General features: G+C 35.7%; 1 long non-coding RNA gene and 1 pseudogene across 1 annotated transcript; both read left to right on the top strand.

Moving 5' to 3' along the window:
* Positions 1-8,244: 8,244 nt before the first annotated feature.
* On the top strand, positions 8,245-11,190 carry LOC131256807 (uncharacterized). The gene is made up of 5 exons (XR_009176957.1): positions 8,245-8,863; positions 10,394-10,482; positions 10,796-10,867; positions 10,994-11,039; positions 11,127-11,190. It is a non-coding gene; the product is annotated as an uncharacterized LOC131256807 (long non-coding RNA).
* Positions 11,191-11,478: 288 nt separating this feature from the next.
* On the top strand, positions 11,479-13,665 carry LOC131256400 (gibberellin 2-beta-dioxygenase 1-like; annotated as a pseudogene).
* Positions 13,666-16,004: the final 2,339 nt, after the last annotated feature.

Genomic DNA, 16,004 nt, shown 5'->3' with positions numbered 1-16,004 from the left:
AGGATCTTGAATGAAAGAACTGATCACAAGTCAAGACTCTTGAATGCAAGAACTGCTCACAAGACTCAAGCTGAAAAGAAAAATAAAGTACAAGGCAAGACTCAAGCTGAACTCAAGACTCAAGTTGAAAGTCAAGCTGAACTCAAGACTCAAGCTGAAACTCAAGCCACTTTCATGATTGAGCTACTTCAAGGTTTAGTCTACATCAAGACTTCAAGGCTCATTCTTCATGGTCTCTTGTTTCAATGTCCATACTTCATGATTGAGGTTTGTTTGACCATAGGATGACCTTAGAAGTAGGTCATTTCGGATACATAAGTCGAATGTTATTTTACATGTGATTGGTCTGTTCTTCGACCAGTCTTAGGTTTGCTTCGACTAGTCTAGACTTGCTTCGACCGATCTAAGAAATTCCTGGATCGATCGTAAGTTTGTTACAAATTTCCGGATAAAATCTGTTAGCCTTCGACTAGTCCAGGAATCTGTTCGACCGATCGTAGGAACAGTGTCGACGCATCTTCGACCAATCGTAGAATCTACGACTCGAAGTCCAGCCGAACCTTAGGTTCTTCGACCGATCGAAGGAAACCTACGACCAGTCGTAGAACTCGTCGACCGATCGTAGGAGGGCTACGACCAGTCGTAGAACGGTCTGAGCTTATCCCGCCTAATCATTCAAATATCTGTTATGGCTTCGACTAGTCGTAGAGCACTCTAGACCAGTCGAAGACCCGATCTTCTCACCTATAAATAGAGTACGAATCTCAGAAGAAATCATCGATTTAATTATAGTATTCAAGCCAATCTTCGTCGAACTTCGAGAGATAATTCGTGCTCCATCTAAGCTAAGTGTGCTTATTTAATATCTTCTTTCCTTAGCTTTATTTTAATTGATTTTGTTTCGTATATTCAATCCGATTTGAAAAGAGGAATTGTTATTCCCTTTCTTTGGAATCAAAATCAATTAAGGCAAGCCCTGTTTGGTTTAATTTAAAATCAATTAGAACTAGAACCATTGTAATCGAGTACTGGACATTGAACTTGGACATTCAATCATCTACTTTGATTTGGTTCTACCGGGCTGCTACAATGAAGAAGATATTCAGGTATTTTACATATTGTAAATTCCTTTCTATTATTTTGGTTTCTTTCAAGATTTGCCGGAAAAATCTTGTTATTTTGGTTATCTGAGGAGAGCCAGGAAAACTCAGAAGTGGGGGTTTTTAATTGTGTAAGTCCACATACAAAGACACAATTGTAAGGGTTTTGGGTGAACCTGGGAAAACCTATCTTTAGTGAACGCTAATATCCCCTGTGTGAGGATATTAGGAGTGGAGTAGCTTTTTGTGTGGTTGTTGGATAACAGTTGGTGAACACACAGGCGAACCACTATAAACCCTTGTGTTGTGGTTGATTGTTTTACTCTTCTAATTTTTATTCTTTTTGTGGGATGTATGTATGGTGGTGAATGTTGTAATTATTTCAAGCTTTGTGAGAATGTTGTAATAGCTTAGAATTTACTTTCTGCTATTCCTTTATAAGCTTGATTTTCAATTTCATTTGAAAGTTGTTCCAGCAAGGTTGCCCTGCCATTTTTATGGTGTATGGTGTCCCTAGAACAATACATTTTTAATTACAGGTCATTTCAATTCAGTTTATATTTATTTTTGTATTCCTCTTCGATTTGAGACTTGATAAAAAGACATTTCTAGACATAAGGATCACCAACCATAAACTCTGTTTTTGGTGTAAGATTGTCCTTAGAATAACGTTTGTATCAACCTCTCAAGATCTGAATTTTGAGGTTGTTTTACTTTCCTGCATTGTTATTTAATTTGGCTATCATTTTCTTTATTATTCCGCTGTTATAAGTTTTTATTTGGCATTGTCCTATTCACCCCCCCTCTAGGATATATAGCTTGGCCTTTTCAAGTGGTATCAGAGCCTAATAGCTCATTTTTTTTGGATTTAATTCCCGAGCTAACGATTTAAGCTATTTAAGATGTCAAATTTTGATAGCCTTTCAGTCACTAGGCCTTCACCCTTTGATGGCTCCAACTATGCTTATTGGAAAGCCAGAATGAGGATCTTCCTCAAATCAATGGATGAAAATGTGTGGCAAGACACAGTGACTGAATGGAATCCTCCTATCATGAAAGTTACTGGGGTTGATGGTTCAAAGTCTATGAAAACCACACCATATTACCAATGGACCACCCTTCAAAAAAGTGAGAGTAGTGCAAATGCTAAAGCACTAAATGCAATTACTTGCGCACTATCACCGGATCATCTCTTGTGATACTGCAAAGCAAGCTTGGGATGTATTAGAAATGACACACGAGGGTACTACAATTGTCAAAAAATCTAAAGTCCAACTCCTCATAACCAGATTTGAAGAAATTCATATGGAGGAAAATGAAACGTTTATGGACTTCTACACTAGATTGAATGACATTGTAAACTCAATGTGGGGTCTTGGCGATAAAATCCCAGAAAGTAAAGTGTATGCAAAAATACTACGCTCACTTCCTGAACGGTTCAATTCTAAAGTAACCGCAATTCAGGAACTTCGTGATACGGATAATATGAGGGTTGAAGAACTAGTTGGTTCTCTACAAACCTACGAGTTAAACTTTAAAGCTCCTAAAAGTAAATCTATCGCGTTAAAATCTTCTAAATGTAATTCAGAAGAAAATTCTGATTCAGAAGATGATATGGCTCTTTTGGCTAAAAAATTTTATAAGATTTTCAAAAGCAAGAAAATGGTTGATTTTCAAAAATCAAATGACAAAAAGAAGTTTAGACCCAAATCTCGAAAATCCTTGAAAGATAGTCAATGTTACAACTGTCTAGAATATGAGCACTTAGCAAATAGATGTCCTAAAAGGGACAAACCCAAGAAGAAGGGTATGTTGGCTACATGGGATGAATCATCTGATTCTGAAGGTTCTTCTGAATCAGAAGATTCTGAAACTGAGTCGGGCAATGAGGTCAAAGCTCTTATGACTCTAGCCAAATTCACATTTTCAGATAATGACTCTACAAGTGAAGAAAATCTGAATAGTGAATGTGAAAATGAAGATGATCTTCAAGACGCTTACAATGCCCTATATAAGGAAAGTTGTAAAATTGTTGTAAACTTAAAATTCAAAAGAAAAGTTTTCTAAACTCAAAAATTGTTTTGATTCACTTGTCTTAGAAAAATCACAAATTTCAGATAGTTTTGAAAAATCAAAATGTGATTTGGAATTCAAAAACTCACTAATTGTTGATTTAAAATCTGAAATTGAGAATCTTAAAACTGAAGTATCTTCTCTTCTGAGTTTAAAGGACACATGGAAATATGCCCAAGGTGATCTAAAGTTAGAAAAACTTTTATCTGGATCAAGAAAATGTGGCGATCGATCCGGGTTGGGGTATGATAAAAATCTACCTCCTAAAAAAAAGTATATTCCTCCTATGTTTGTTAAAGGAGAGTCCTCAAACTCAAAAGGGAAAAATACTTATCAAGATTTTTCTAAAAATTCAAAAACTTTTCAAAAACCTAGAAACAGCCATGTCAACTTTAATCAGAATCGAAATCCACTAGCTGAAAAGATAGTTGATTTACTCAAGGAGCTATTAAAATCTAACTCTATAGGTCATTCCTACAAGTATACACAAAAGAAGACCAACTATGTTCCTAAACCCAAAACAGTTATGAAATGGGTTCCTAAAGTCACCTGCTTGGTTGCTCACACTGCTTTCAAAGCAACAAGTCATTCAAAGTGGTACCTAGACAGTGGATGCTCTAGCCATATGACAGGTGACAAAGCCTTATTCACCGATCTGAAAGATATGACTGATGGTTCAGTCACATTTGGTGATGGAAGCAACTGCAAGATTTTAGGCCAAGGTACGGTTCAACTTTTTAATCTTCTAGTGTTTAAAAATGTTTTATATGTTGAAGGCCTAAAGCACAACTTGCTTAGTATATCACAAATATGTGATAATAACCATAATGTTCGGTTTTCTAATCAAAGCTGTGAAATACTAAATAATAAGGGTTCTATAATATTAACTGGACGTAAAACGTCTGAAAATTGCTATATTATTAGCGAATCCAGCTCATCTAATCAAACATGTTACATGGTCCATACAGACGAGACTGATTTATGGCACAAACATCTTGGACATGTACATTCACTACGCCAAAATGGGCAATTTGCGACATATTTTTGCGACGGACTTCGTCCGTCGCAAAAATCTCTTGGTTTAACGACGGATTTAATCCGTCGCTAATGGAAAAAGTCCGTCGCTAAGCTCGTCTTTCTCGAATATCCGTGGGCTGAACGTCGTGAAATTTAGCGACGGACCTAAATCCGTCGCTAATATCTGATTTACGACGTATTTACGACGAATTTTTGTCCGTCGTAAATAGGCGACGGACGAAATCCGTCGCAAATTTTCATTGGGCGACGGAAAACGTACGGTTGCAAATTCCCGCCCAAAATACCAGATGGCGCCTTTTCAGTTGCTTTTGCGACGGATCATGGTCCGTCGTAAAAGGATTTGCCTTGACTTTCTTTTTTTTCTCATTTTTTTAAGAATATGGTGGAAAATTAAGTTTTTTTGTAGTCTAATAATTGTTTTTTAATAGAATTTCAGTGGTTTAATTGTATATATTTGTATCTAAGATTATTTTTTAACAATTGATTAAATGCAAAAAGAAAATTTATTTTGTTTTTATATTAAATGAGAGGAATTTTTATTTTTATTTTTTAATTTAAAACTGATATTTAAATGATTTGTAATATCACATGAAAAAGAATACTAAGAAGTTTAAAAATTTTAACAATGTTTGAGAAAAAAATTAGATTTTGAAAAAGTAAAAATCGTGATTTAATAAAAATTTATTTTGTGGGAACAAAAAAGAATATTTAATAAAGTTGATAAATTTGAAAAAAAAAAAAAAGCATTTGATTTTGAGAAAAAATAATATCCTGAAAAAGAAAATTAAAAATATTTTTAAAAATGTGAAAATTTTCACAATGTTGAAAAATGAAAATATTTTTAAAAAGAAAATGAGAGTTTGAAATTTGTAGGAAAAAAAAAAGTGAAGTTCAATAAAAATTGACGAGTTCAAATAAAATGCTTTTAAAAAAATGGAGAAGTGAAAAAGAATTGAAAATATTAAGATAAAACAATATTAAAAAATCGATACTTTATCAAAAAATAAACATTTTGAAACGAAAAATAAATAAGTTGAAAAATTTTGTGATTTTGAAAAATAATTGAAAATGTTCAAAATTCGAAATTAAAAGAAAAGGTTATTTATAAGAACACTAAGATTTTGAAAAAATATATAAAAATTGAAAAGTTGAAAACAACATGATGCTTTTGAAGGAAAAAAATCGGCATTTTGGAATTTTTGGGAAAAAAAATAAGAAATTGTGAAAATTTAAGATATTTTGAAAATAAAAAATCAAAATTTGTATTTTAATTTATTTTTTGAAGTATTTTATAATAAAAATGATATTTTGTTAAAAGTTTTCAAAGAAAAATTAAGAGTAAAAAAAATATACGTTTTGAAAAAAAAATATTATTTTTAAATGGAAATTGAAATTTATCTGTGAAAAATATATTTTTTAATAAATTATTAGGCACATCCACTAATTGAACATTTAACCGTTTTTGGACAATCAAATTAGTCCAAATTGAAGAGTAAATAGCTTCATATGTTTAAATCAAATTTCACTGAAATTGTTAATCAATCTTGTATACCTAATACCTTTCTCACATATAGCTAGCCTAATTGGGGCGAGTAACTAGTCAAATTGAGGTATTGGTCAATAAAATAGAGTGAATGGATTATACATATAAAATGGGCTAAATATTATTGTCAAAATTGTGACCCAACTTGTTGACCTTGCGAGAACCTACGAATTGATGTTAATAAGTTTTGTGGGCCCCATCATGATGTATGTCGAACATCAACACCGTGCATTTAATGTACCCCCTTTAGGTTATGAGATATCTCAAAAATCATCCATAAATGAAACTCAGGTGGGCCATACCATCTAAAACCATGTCAAGACATCTTAAAAAATATAAAAGCACTTGGTGGGGCCCACACGAGTTTTGGATGCGGTTAAAACTTGGTCTGACCCATCATCCAAGTGAGACACACATAATGAGTAGGTTGGATATATGAATCACATTAAGGCAACTCCAATATCTGATTAAGAATGTTTTAAGAAAACCCCTATACATTTAGGTGAGTTAGTCATTACCCTTACCAGAGTAAACTCTGTGGGGTCCACCATTATTTATTTATTTTATCCACTCTATTTATCCATGTTAACAGATAATTTGAGGTCTAAAGAACAAAAATGAAGCATATCCAAAGCTCAAGTGGACCACACCACATGAAAAAGTGTGATTGAACCTCTACCATTGAAAAATTCTTGGAGGCCATAGAAGTTTTGGATCAAGCTGATGTTTGTGTTTTCTCTTCATTCACATATATTTGATATTATGAATATGTTGGATGGCAAATAAATGTGACTATGGGCCCAAGGAAGGTATCAATGGTGGAAATCATTATTTCATATTGTTTCGAGTGGCATGGTCCACTTGAGTTTTGGATTTATTAAAAATTTGGGATCAACCCACACTGTTCATCCATTTTTCAAGATCATTTTAGAGAATTATTCAAAAAATGAATCATATCCAAAGATTAAATGGTCTGCACCACAAATACCAGCATTGATGGGAACGGATTGGCTACTCCCCTGCCACCTGCCTGTTGCTAGTATTTGGTGCTATGTGGGCCCCACCATGATGTATGTATTTCATCCATTATGTTCATCCATTTTTACCGATCATTTTAGGGCTTGATCAAGAAAATGATAGGGATATAAACCTAAGGTGGACCACATCATAGAAAACAATATTGATTGGATATCCACCATTAAAATCCTCTTAAGGCCCACAGTATTGTTTATTTGACATCCAATCTGTTGATTAGATCATACAGGCCCTGATGAAGGGATAAAAAACAAAGATCAGAATGATCCAAAACTTTTATGGCCCCCAAAAGGGTTTCAGTGGTAGACGTTCAATCCCCCACTGCTTTTTTCAGTGTGGTCCACTTGATAGTTAGATTTGTCTTATTTTTTGTCTCAAGCCTTATGACGAGCTCACCATATGGATTGACGGTTTGGATATAACACATACCTCATGATAGGACCCACATAACTTGCTGACGTCACCCAGCCCCCTCTCTCACGAGCGCGGATGGGCTACTGTCTAAGTTGAGTAGAGAGGCTGCTACTGAAGTGACGTCACCAAGTTCTGTGGGCCCCATCATGATATATGTTTTGTATCCACACCGTCCATCCATCTGGAGAGATCATTTTAGGGTAAGATCCAAAGAATAAGTCACATCCAAAGCTCCAGTGGACCCCACCAGAGAAGACAGTGGGGAGAGTGACACCACCATTAAAACCTTCTAAAGTCCAAAAAGGTTTTATATCAAGCTGATATTTGTGTTTTCCCTTCTTTAATGTCTTTGTTAACTTTTGAACAAGTTAGATTTTGAAAAAACATCATGGTGGGCCTTAGAAAGGTTTCAACGGTGGGCATCAACCTCCCCACTATTTTCTTTGGTGGGGTCCAGTAAAGCTATGGATCTGCCTCGTTCTCTGGGTCATGCCTTAAAATAATATATCCAAATGAATGGACGTTGTGGATACAACACATACATCATAGTGGGGTCCACGGAACTTAGTGACGCCACTTCAGTAGCGAGTCTCGCTACTCAACCTGTCAGTATCTAATCCGTGTCCCTCACGAGCGGATTAGGGCGCCGGCCCCCCTCTCTCGTTTGAGCTTTTGAGGCCCACAGTACTGTTTCAACCCCTCTCTCATACGCTCTCCTCTCTCCCTTCCCACAAATCTCTCCTTCCTCTCTCTCTTCCTGTCGATCTCTCTCCCTCCTCTCTCTTCCTGTCGGTCTCTCTCTCTCTCCTCTCTCTCTTCATGGTGAAAATCTGGTGGCTCGCCTGATGGAAAAGGTGGAGTTGAAGCTCGGGTTAAATCAGATTCACACAGGTGAAAGTATTTCTTTCTCTCTCTCTCAATCTCTCTCAATATTAATGCCGATTTAGGAATTTGGGAGTCAGTAGTTTGTAGATTCCCGATTTGAATGTGGACCCTTATTTCAGGATCTGGAGATTTTAGAGTTTACAGATTTGATGGACCCCAAATTGGGGATTTAGGGATTTTAGGATTTTGGGGATTTTCGGACTTTTAAAATTGGGGATTTTCTGATTTTGCAAATTGGGGATTTTCTGATTTTACAAATTGGGATTTTCTGATTTTACAGATTTTTTTTTTTTTTTTTAAATTTTTTTAACATTCTGTTGCTGTTCTCTTTCTAATTTTCACGATGGATCCTAAAAATCAAGGCCACGCCACAAGGAATAGTGTCAAATCATGCTAAATTTACTATATATGGCCAAGTTGAGTCTTGGAATATCCTGATTTTCGGGGAATCCATTCATCCTAGTGTGGCAAATCATATAAGTAGATTGGATGGCATATAAATATCAAGGTGGAACCTGCATGTACTTTGGACGATTTTGGTGGTGGGAATTACTATTTCAACTGTTCCCCGACAGGTGTTGTCTTTGGTTTTGGAAGATTTTGGGTACCACCCACTCCGCATGGTCCATATAGGCAATTTGGATCATTGCAGCATGCCCTGGATCTAGCTGCAGTTAGCGGTGAAACTTGGACAGGTGGATTTGGATTGAAGATGGATCTAGCAGTGCAACATGTCCTCCTTATACACAGTAGAGATGTGAAAGATGGAGGAAACGTATGTATACTTAGAGAAAGCAGTTAATTGTGTCTACTGTATAATATAATCAGATTTTTTTTCCAATGGTTTAAACATTGCATTATCTCATTTGGCATCTCTACTCTAATGGAATAAGAACTTATAAAATAAGAGCTACTCTAATAACCTCTTTTTGTTCTAACAGTTGTTTTAAATAAGCTCATTTGGTAAAATTACTTCTTCAAATCTGAAAACAGCTCTTATTTAAAATAAGCATGCTTGGTAACATGTTGAAATAAGGGCATTTTTAAGGTTAGTAGATATCATTTTAAAAAAAATAAAAATAAAAAATTACAACATGGCTGTGTGTTGATTCATTTAAGAACCTCCTTTTTATTTATTTTTTTGCAGGGTCTGAAGATAGGAAAAAAAAAGTTTGAATCATTAACCTTGATCATCAATCATTTAGGCCCCACGTTTGATTGATAATAACTCTTGGGAAGTACTTTGATTGGATGAATCCAGCCATTTGATCAGTGGTCATTGATCAAATGGCTTGCATTTTTGTTGTCAATTACGTGGGTGGAGAAAAACATGAGAATCACACCCACTTTTCAATGATCTAACAGTTACACTTTAGAAGTGGGCAATGTTCTCTTCTCTAAGTAACTGATATGCTACTCTCAGCTTATCCTTTTGTAACTGATATGCTGGAGAACACACAAAGCTGAACTACACTTTGCGGGGAACAAAGTATAAGGAATGTTCAAAAGAGTTGCATTGATAAGCTTTGTGGGCCGGCCAGATTGTGCATTCTTGTTTGCCAAACATCTTTCAGGAAATTTTACATCTGTGATTTATCACAATCCTATGGTTGGATGCAAAGTATGAGCTTCAGAAGTTTCAGTCCAATAACCAAGAAAATTCAGGCATTTTGATTTCCTGTTAGATATCCATGTGTAGTGTCAGCTTTCTTTGGACTAGTATTCATATTTAGATTAATCAACACAAAATTCTGTTACTAGTTAAAGATTACTGCTCCCAATTCCCAAGACAGCAACTGTGATACTGCCAAACTGTGATACACAAAATTCTGCCTTTGTGAGCCAACTCCAAGAATGATTTCGATAATGTTGAAAGGAGTACATGCTCTCTTTGTTGCAAGGTGGATAGATATAAATGAGCTATTTAGGTGCATTTGTTTTTTTTTAATCTTTCCACAAAACCAGTGAATAAGACTTCCCTTTTTCAACCAATAATTAGGACTTGGCTTAGGCAATGTACATAACTCTGCTTTATGGGCTCCCATCCCATGTGAAATATTGAATATCACGGCACTATTATATCGTCTTTAACCATGTAGAGCGTCATGATTGATTTATACTTTATAATGAGGCATGTTGGCTTTTATATAAAAGTTGTGCTGCCATGTTTGGATATGAATTTGTTGCTCAAATTTACTAAAACTTTTCCTTTTTGGCTATCATGAATGTTTTGATGGGTGGCTTCCAGTGTTATATGACACTTCCAAGGCAACATATGAGCTCATTCAAAAGATTCTACTTACAGGACTGGAGCCTGGAGCTGTTGATGTGTTTCTTGATTTCATTTACTACTCAGGTGGTCCTCTACCTGACGAACTGCTCACCCAAGTTAAGGTTAGGCATCACCCCACATGATGTCAAATTCTATTTCTTTTAGCCTTTCGGTTCCTCCAATTCATGAAGCTGGTTCTACATTTCTATGTATTGTTTTCTTCTTTCTTTGAAGTCAAGGTTTATGTGTTATTTTGTTGATATAATTTAGAAAATTTTCTGCATCAGTATGCGATCGTTCTTCAAAGCATTTTCTTTTATAAGATGTTATCAGTTGTTCTTTATCTTTATTCAATTTCCTAAGTGCTATTCAATTTTTGCTCATGCCTCATCTTGAACTAAGTTTTTTCTAATGGAGTTATTTTGTTATAACCAGGGAGTTCATGTTTCAGAGGATTTTGTTGCCGAGCAATTGAGGTCCATGATTTCTGATATGTAGGTTGCTGTGGTAAGTGACAAGCACTCAAAAGCAAGTTATGATAATGATGGTGGAAAAGGATTCATGTGGCTGACCCCAATTAGTTGGGATAAGGCTTAAATGATGATAATGATGGTCTTCCTTATTTTGCTTTAGGTCACTCAGGTTGGCAGCTGGTATACAGGAAGTCAAAGTTGAAATGGTAATTGGTTTCCTTTATTCGCTCCCTTTTTATACATGCAAATTGATTTTCACATTTTGTCCTTCATTTGATATGATTGTGTGCCAGAAAATGATGCCCATCCCAAGCATTACAACAAATATGATGTTGAACTGTGGTGCCAATTATTTCTATTGTTAGTTATTATGTTGGAGGTAACTTCGATTTTTTCCAGCTAGCGATATTGAGGGATTCATTGAGCTAACTGGATTGTATACAGGAACAAGGGTCCATTCAGCTGCAAGTCTACTTATACTTCTAAGATGTGAAACTATAGATGAGCCTGAGTCTCTTCTTTGTTTCTTATCTTTGTTGATTTGTCCTAGGTTCCATTGTCTTTCATAAGGTTGATAAATTATTAGATATGGTGGCAAGGCAGCTCATTTGAGTAGTTGCCTTGTAACCTTGCATGCTTGCATTGATGTCTTCATCCTTGAACAAGCTTTGCATTGATGTCTTTATTTTGCACCCATGTATGTGAGTGGATAAGTGATGCCATTCTTGTAAAAATTTTGCAAACCATATTTGTTGTTAGTTTGTTTTGATTCATTTTTGTCCTTACACTCGGGTTTTTCTTTTGCTTTTGAAGGTTTGCCAGGACGTTTTTACATGGAAAATGCAAACGGATATCTTGTCGATACTCTCATGTTTTATAGCTCATGGAATGCCTCAGGTCAAAGATGCATACTTATGATTTCTTCATTGTGAATCTGGAAATTTTCATTTGTATTGTTTCATGTCTTCTCTTTAAGCCTGCTGTGTATTTCTTGTTTAACAAAAAATTATTTCATTCGCTTAACAATTAGATGAATGTAGTAAGTAGTAACTATGAGTTGGTTCTCCATGGATGGTGCTCTTTGAGGCAACATTTAGGTCTCAAGTGTGATCCCAATTTACCTATCCACAGAAAAAAGGGGGAGGAAACTACTATTTGGTGGAATATACAATATATTGGAGTTGTTCTCCTATGCTTTATTGGCATGGAGGGAGGGGCTGGAGCTGGCTGGACCTCGTGATATTAAGAAATAATTCGAGTATTAAAAAATTATGAGTCTTAATGCTTTCTAAATGTCCAACCAAGTCTGAAAAATTGATATAACAGAAAATATTAATCCAAAGATGAAAACATGACACAACAGTTTCATGTTTTTATGTTTTATTTGGAGAATTCATCACTATTGCTATGTGCAACATTTTACCTCTGTGTCTGAGTTACAGTTCATTTGCAGCAACATGGAGCACCTACGAAGTCTCCTGGTTCTCGGCGTCAACTTTGAGATGGTACGTTGTAAGGTCATAGGATTCAGCTGCCTATTGTGTTTTCTAAGATGTTTATGTTTTGCTTGTAATTTCAATTGATGCTTCTGTTGGTGATTGGAGCATCGTGATGCTTTTATGTGATTAGATTCCCATAGTTCACTAATTTTTCATGTTCAACTTGAATATAAAGAAATTGTTGCTTATTTTATATTTGCACTCAATGACACATACGTTAGAGCTGGAATTGAACATGGATGCTTTACTCTAAGAAAGCATTGATAGGTTGTCCCAACGACATATCCAGATTCCTCTGTTTCTCTCTGTTTTCTTCAGCTCTGCTCTTGAAAAAAAAAAAAAAAAGTTGTTGTACCAACCAACAAAAGATCAGATTAGTTTTGTAGGAAACCAGAAGCCCATGTCCAACCCTGGCATTCCAACCATAGACCTGTCAAAACCCGAGTCCAAAACTCTTCTTGTGAAAGCCTGTGAAGAGTTTGGATTCTTCAACCATGGCATTCCATTAGAGTTCATCGATAGGTTGGGAGCTGAGGTTGTGAAGTTCTCCTTACCTCAACCTGAGAAGGAAAAAGCTGGCCCTGCTAATCCGTTTGGGTATGGAAACAATAGGATTGGACCCAATGGTGATGTGGGCTGGATTGAGTATCTCCTCTTTCAAACCAATGCCAATTCCATTTCTCAGAGATCTTGGGCCATTTCTAGAGAAAACCCAGAAATCTTTTGGTAAGAAAATCCAACCATTTTCTCTTGCAGCTCAAACCCAATTGCATTTTTCAAATAGCATTAGCTATTTATAGCTATGATTCTTCAACTTGGAGCTTCTGTTTTTATGCAATAATACTTCATGTTTTGATGAAATGACCTTTTTTTTTGTGGGTTATTTTTCAGCTCTGCTGTGAGTGATTACATATCAGCTGTGAAGAAATTAGCTTGTGGAGTTCTTGAATCTTTAACTGAAGGGCTGAAGGTTGAACCAAGCTTAACTGGTTTTGGAGAACACACTGACCCTCAGATAATATCAGTTCTGAGATCAAACAATACGTCAGGCCTTCAAATCTCTCAGTGATGGGAGCTGGGTTTCAGTCCCACCTGACCACAACTCCTTTGTCATTGTTGGTGATTCCTTGCAGGTATAAATCTGCATAATGATGCTTCTTTTTCTTCTTTCTATTTAATTCCCAAGTGTCTCTGTTTTGAAGAATGGGCTTAATATGGTGGACCCAATTGAGAATGGGAGAGCAGCAGTATTGCAAGAGTAGTGGTGAAGTACAGTTGCCATCTCTGGAAGGAGGCTAGGTTGCTTGGAGTTGTTTGAATCATGGGATGAGGCATCAACCTTCACGTTGCTAACCATGTAATCCTTGTTGACGGTTCGTGGAACCCTAACTTATGATCTTCAGGCTCAGGTTTGGAGGTATGACATAATCGAGATATTTATTTTCTAAAAAAAATTAATGCTTAATCTTTTGGAGCGCAGTTTTCTTGTTGTTGTTCTTTGTTTCTAAAATGTATTGCTTTCTTGCAGGTATAGGCAAACAAAGCCCGTTTATGCATATCGTTTGATGGCACATGGAACTATGGACGATAAAATATATAAACGGCAGGTACAGACAAAACATGACTACTAATAAATGATGTGTATGAGGCTTTACGTACCATCACATTGTGAATAAACTGTCTCATTTTATTTTCAAATCTTTCTTCTACAATCAAAGTTTGGAAGAAAATGTTTTTTTTTTTTTCGTGTGATTTTTTGTTACTGCAACAGGTGACAAGAGAGGGACTTGCTGTAAAGGGTGGTTGATAGGCAACAAATACATCAGACCATTTTTAAGGTCTTGCATCTCTTGGATTTGTATTTTAATTGATGGAACATAATTATGATGATCATTTGTTAAGTTTTCAGGGAAAATGATATTCTTTACATTATCTTATTTCATCAGTAGCGGACCTAATTTTGGCTATTTACTATATATTTAGATCAGTTACTTATTCAGCCTTTTGAGCATCCAAACACATTGATATTTAGTCTAGTTTCATATTCAGCCCAATCTTGTGAATGTGTTTCTTATTAAACAATCTTGTGAATTATTTTTTGAATGACTATCAGGTGTAAGATATTAAAAATTAAAAAAAAAAAAAAAAAACGAAAAATCTAATATATTTTTTTAAAATAAAGATATTTTAGCGACGGACCACATCCGTCGTTAATTTCTGAACGTTGAAACAAACGACGGATTTGAGGTCCGTCGCTCTACTCATGATAGCGACGGACCTTATCCGTCGCTAATATTTTTAATGACGACGATTTTTTCGAATTTCAGCGACGGATTTTTTATTTTTTGCAACGGATTTTATCCGTCGCTACTATGCGACGGACCTTATCCGTCGCAGATTAAACGACGGATATTCTCCGTCGAAAATAAAAAACGACCCAGTAAACAGCGACGGACCAAGCGACGGACGAAATCCGTCGTTTATTTGGTTTTACGACGGATTTGGTCCGTCGTAAATTCGCGATTTTGGCGTAGTGATTATCGAAATCTATACCGATTGAGCAAACGAGAACTTGCAAGAGGTTTACCCAAACTTCAGAAATTAGATAAAATATGTGGTGAGTGCCAGATAGGCAAACAAACAAAGAACTCACACAAAAAGGTAAATTCAAATACCACATCAAGACCACTCGAACTTCTCCACATGGACCTGATAGGACCTACCAGAACGGAAAGTCGTGGTGGTAAAAAGTACATCTTGGTAATAGTTGATGACTTTACCAGATTCACTTGGGTAGTCTTCTTAAGGGATAAATCTGAAACCCTTGAAGAAGTAAGAAAAGTTCTCAAAAGGATTCAAACTGAAAAATCTTCTTAAATCAGTAAAATTCGTAGTGATCATGGATCTGAATTTGAGAATAGCAATTTTGAGAAGTTCTGTACCGACCAAGGAATATTACATGAATTCTCTGCTCCCAAAACTCCACAACAAAATGGAATTGTAGAAAGGAAGAATAGGGTGCTTCAAGAAATGGCTAATGTTATGTTAAATAGCATGAAGCTCTCTAAAAATCTTTGGGCTGAAGCAGTCAACACAGCTTGCTATATTATTAACCAAGTCTACACTAGAAAAGATAATAATAAAACGGCTTACGAATTGTGGTTCAATAAAAAGCCTACTGTTAAATACTTTCGAGTTTTTGGCAGCAAGTGCTATATTTTACGTGATCGTGAAAATTTGGGAAAGTTCGATACGAAGAGTGATGAAGGTATTTTTCTAGGATACTCTTTAAACAGTCGAGCTTATAGAGTTCTGAATAAAATGACTGGTGTGATTCAAGAATCCATTAATGTTGTCATTGATGATCACTTAAGCACACCAATCTCTAATTCAGATAATGATGAAGTACTAATCATTGATAAACCCGATACTTCATCAAATTAGACTGATTCTGAGTTAAGGACTGTTAAAGATCATCCAACAACACAAATTCTTGGAAACCCTCTCACCGGTGTTCGCACCCGTAGACAACTTGAGGATATATGTAATTATGTATGTTTTACATCCCAAATTGAACCATCTAACGTAAAAGAAGCTCTGGCTGATGAAAACTGGATTGTTGCGATGCAAGATGAACTCAACCAATTCGTAAGAAATGATGTTTGGTATCTC

Source organism: Magnolia sinica, chromosome 9 (assembly GCF_029962835.1).
Source record: "Magnolia sinica isolate HGM2019 chromosome 9, MsV1, whole genome shotgun sequence".
NCBI classification, from domain to species: domain Eukaryota; kingdom Viridiplantae; phylum Streptophyta; class Magnoliopsida; order Magnoliales; family Magnoliaceae; genus Magnolia; species Magnolia sinica.
Note: the sequence above shows the minus strand (reverse complement) of the source record. Positions and strands in the feature narration are given on the sequence as shown.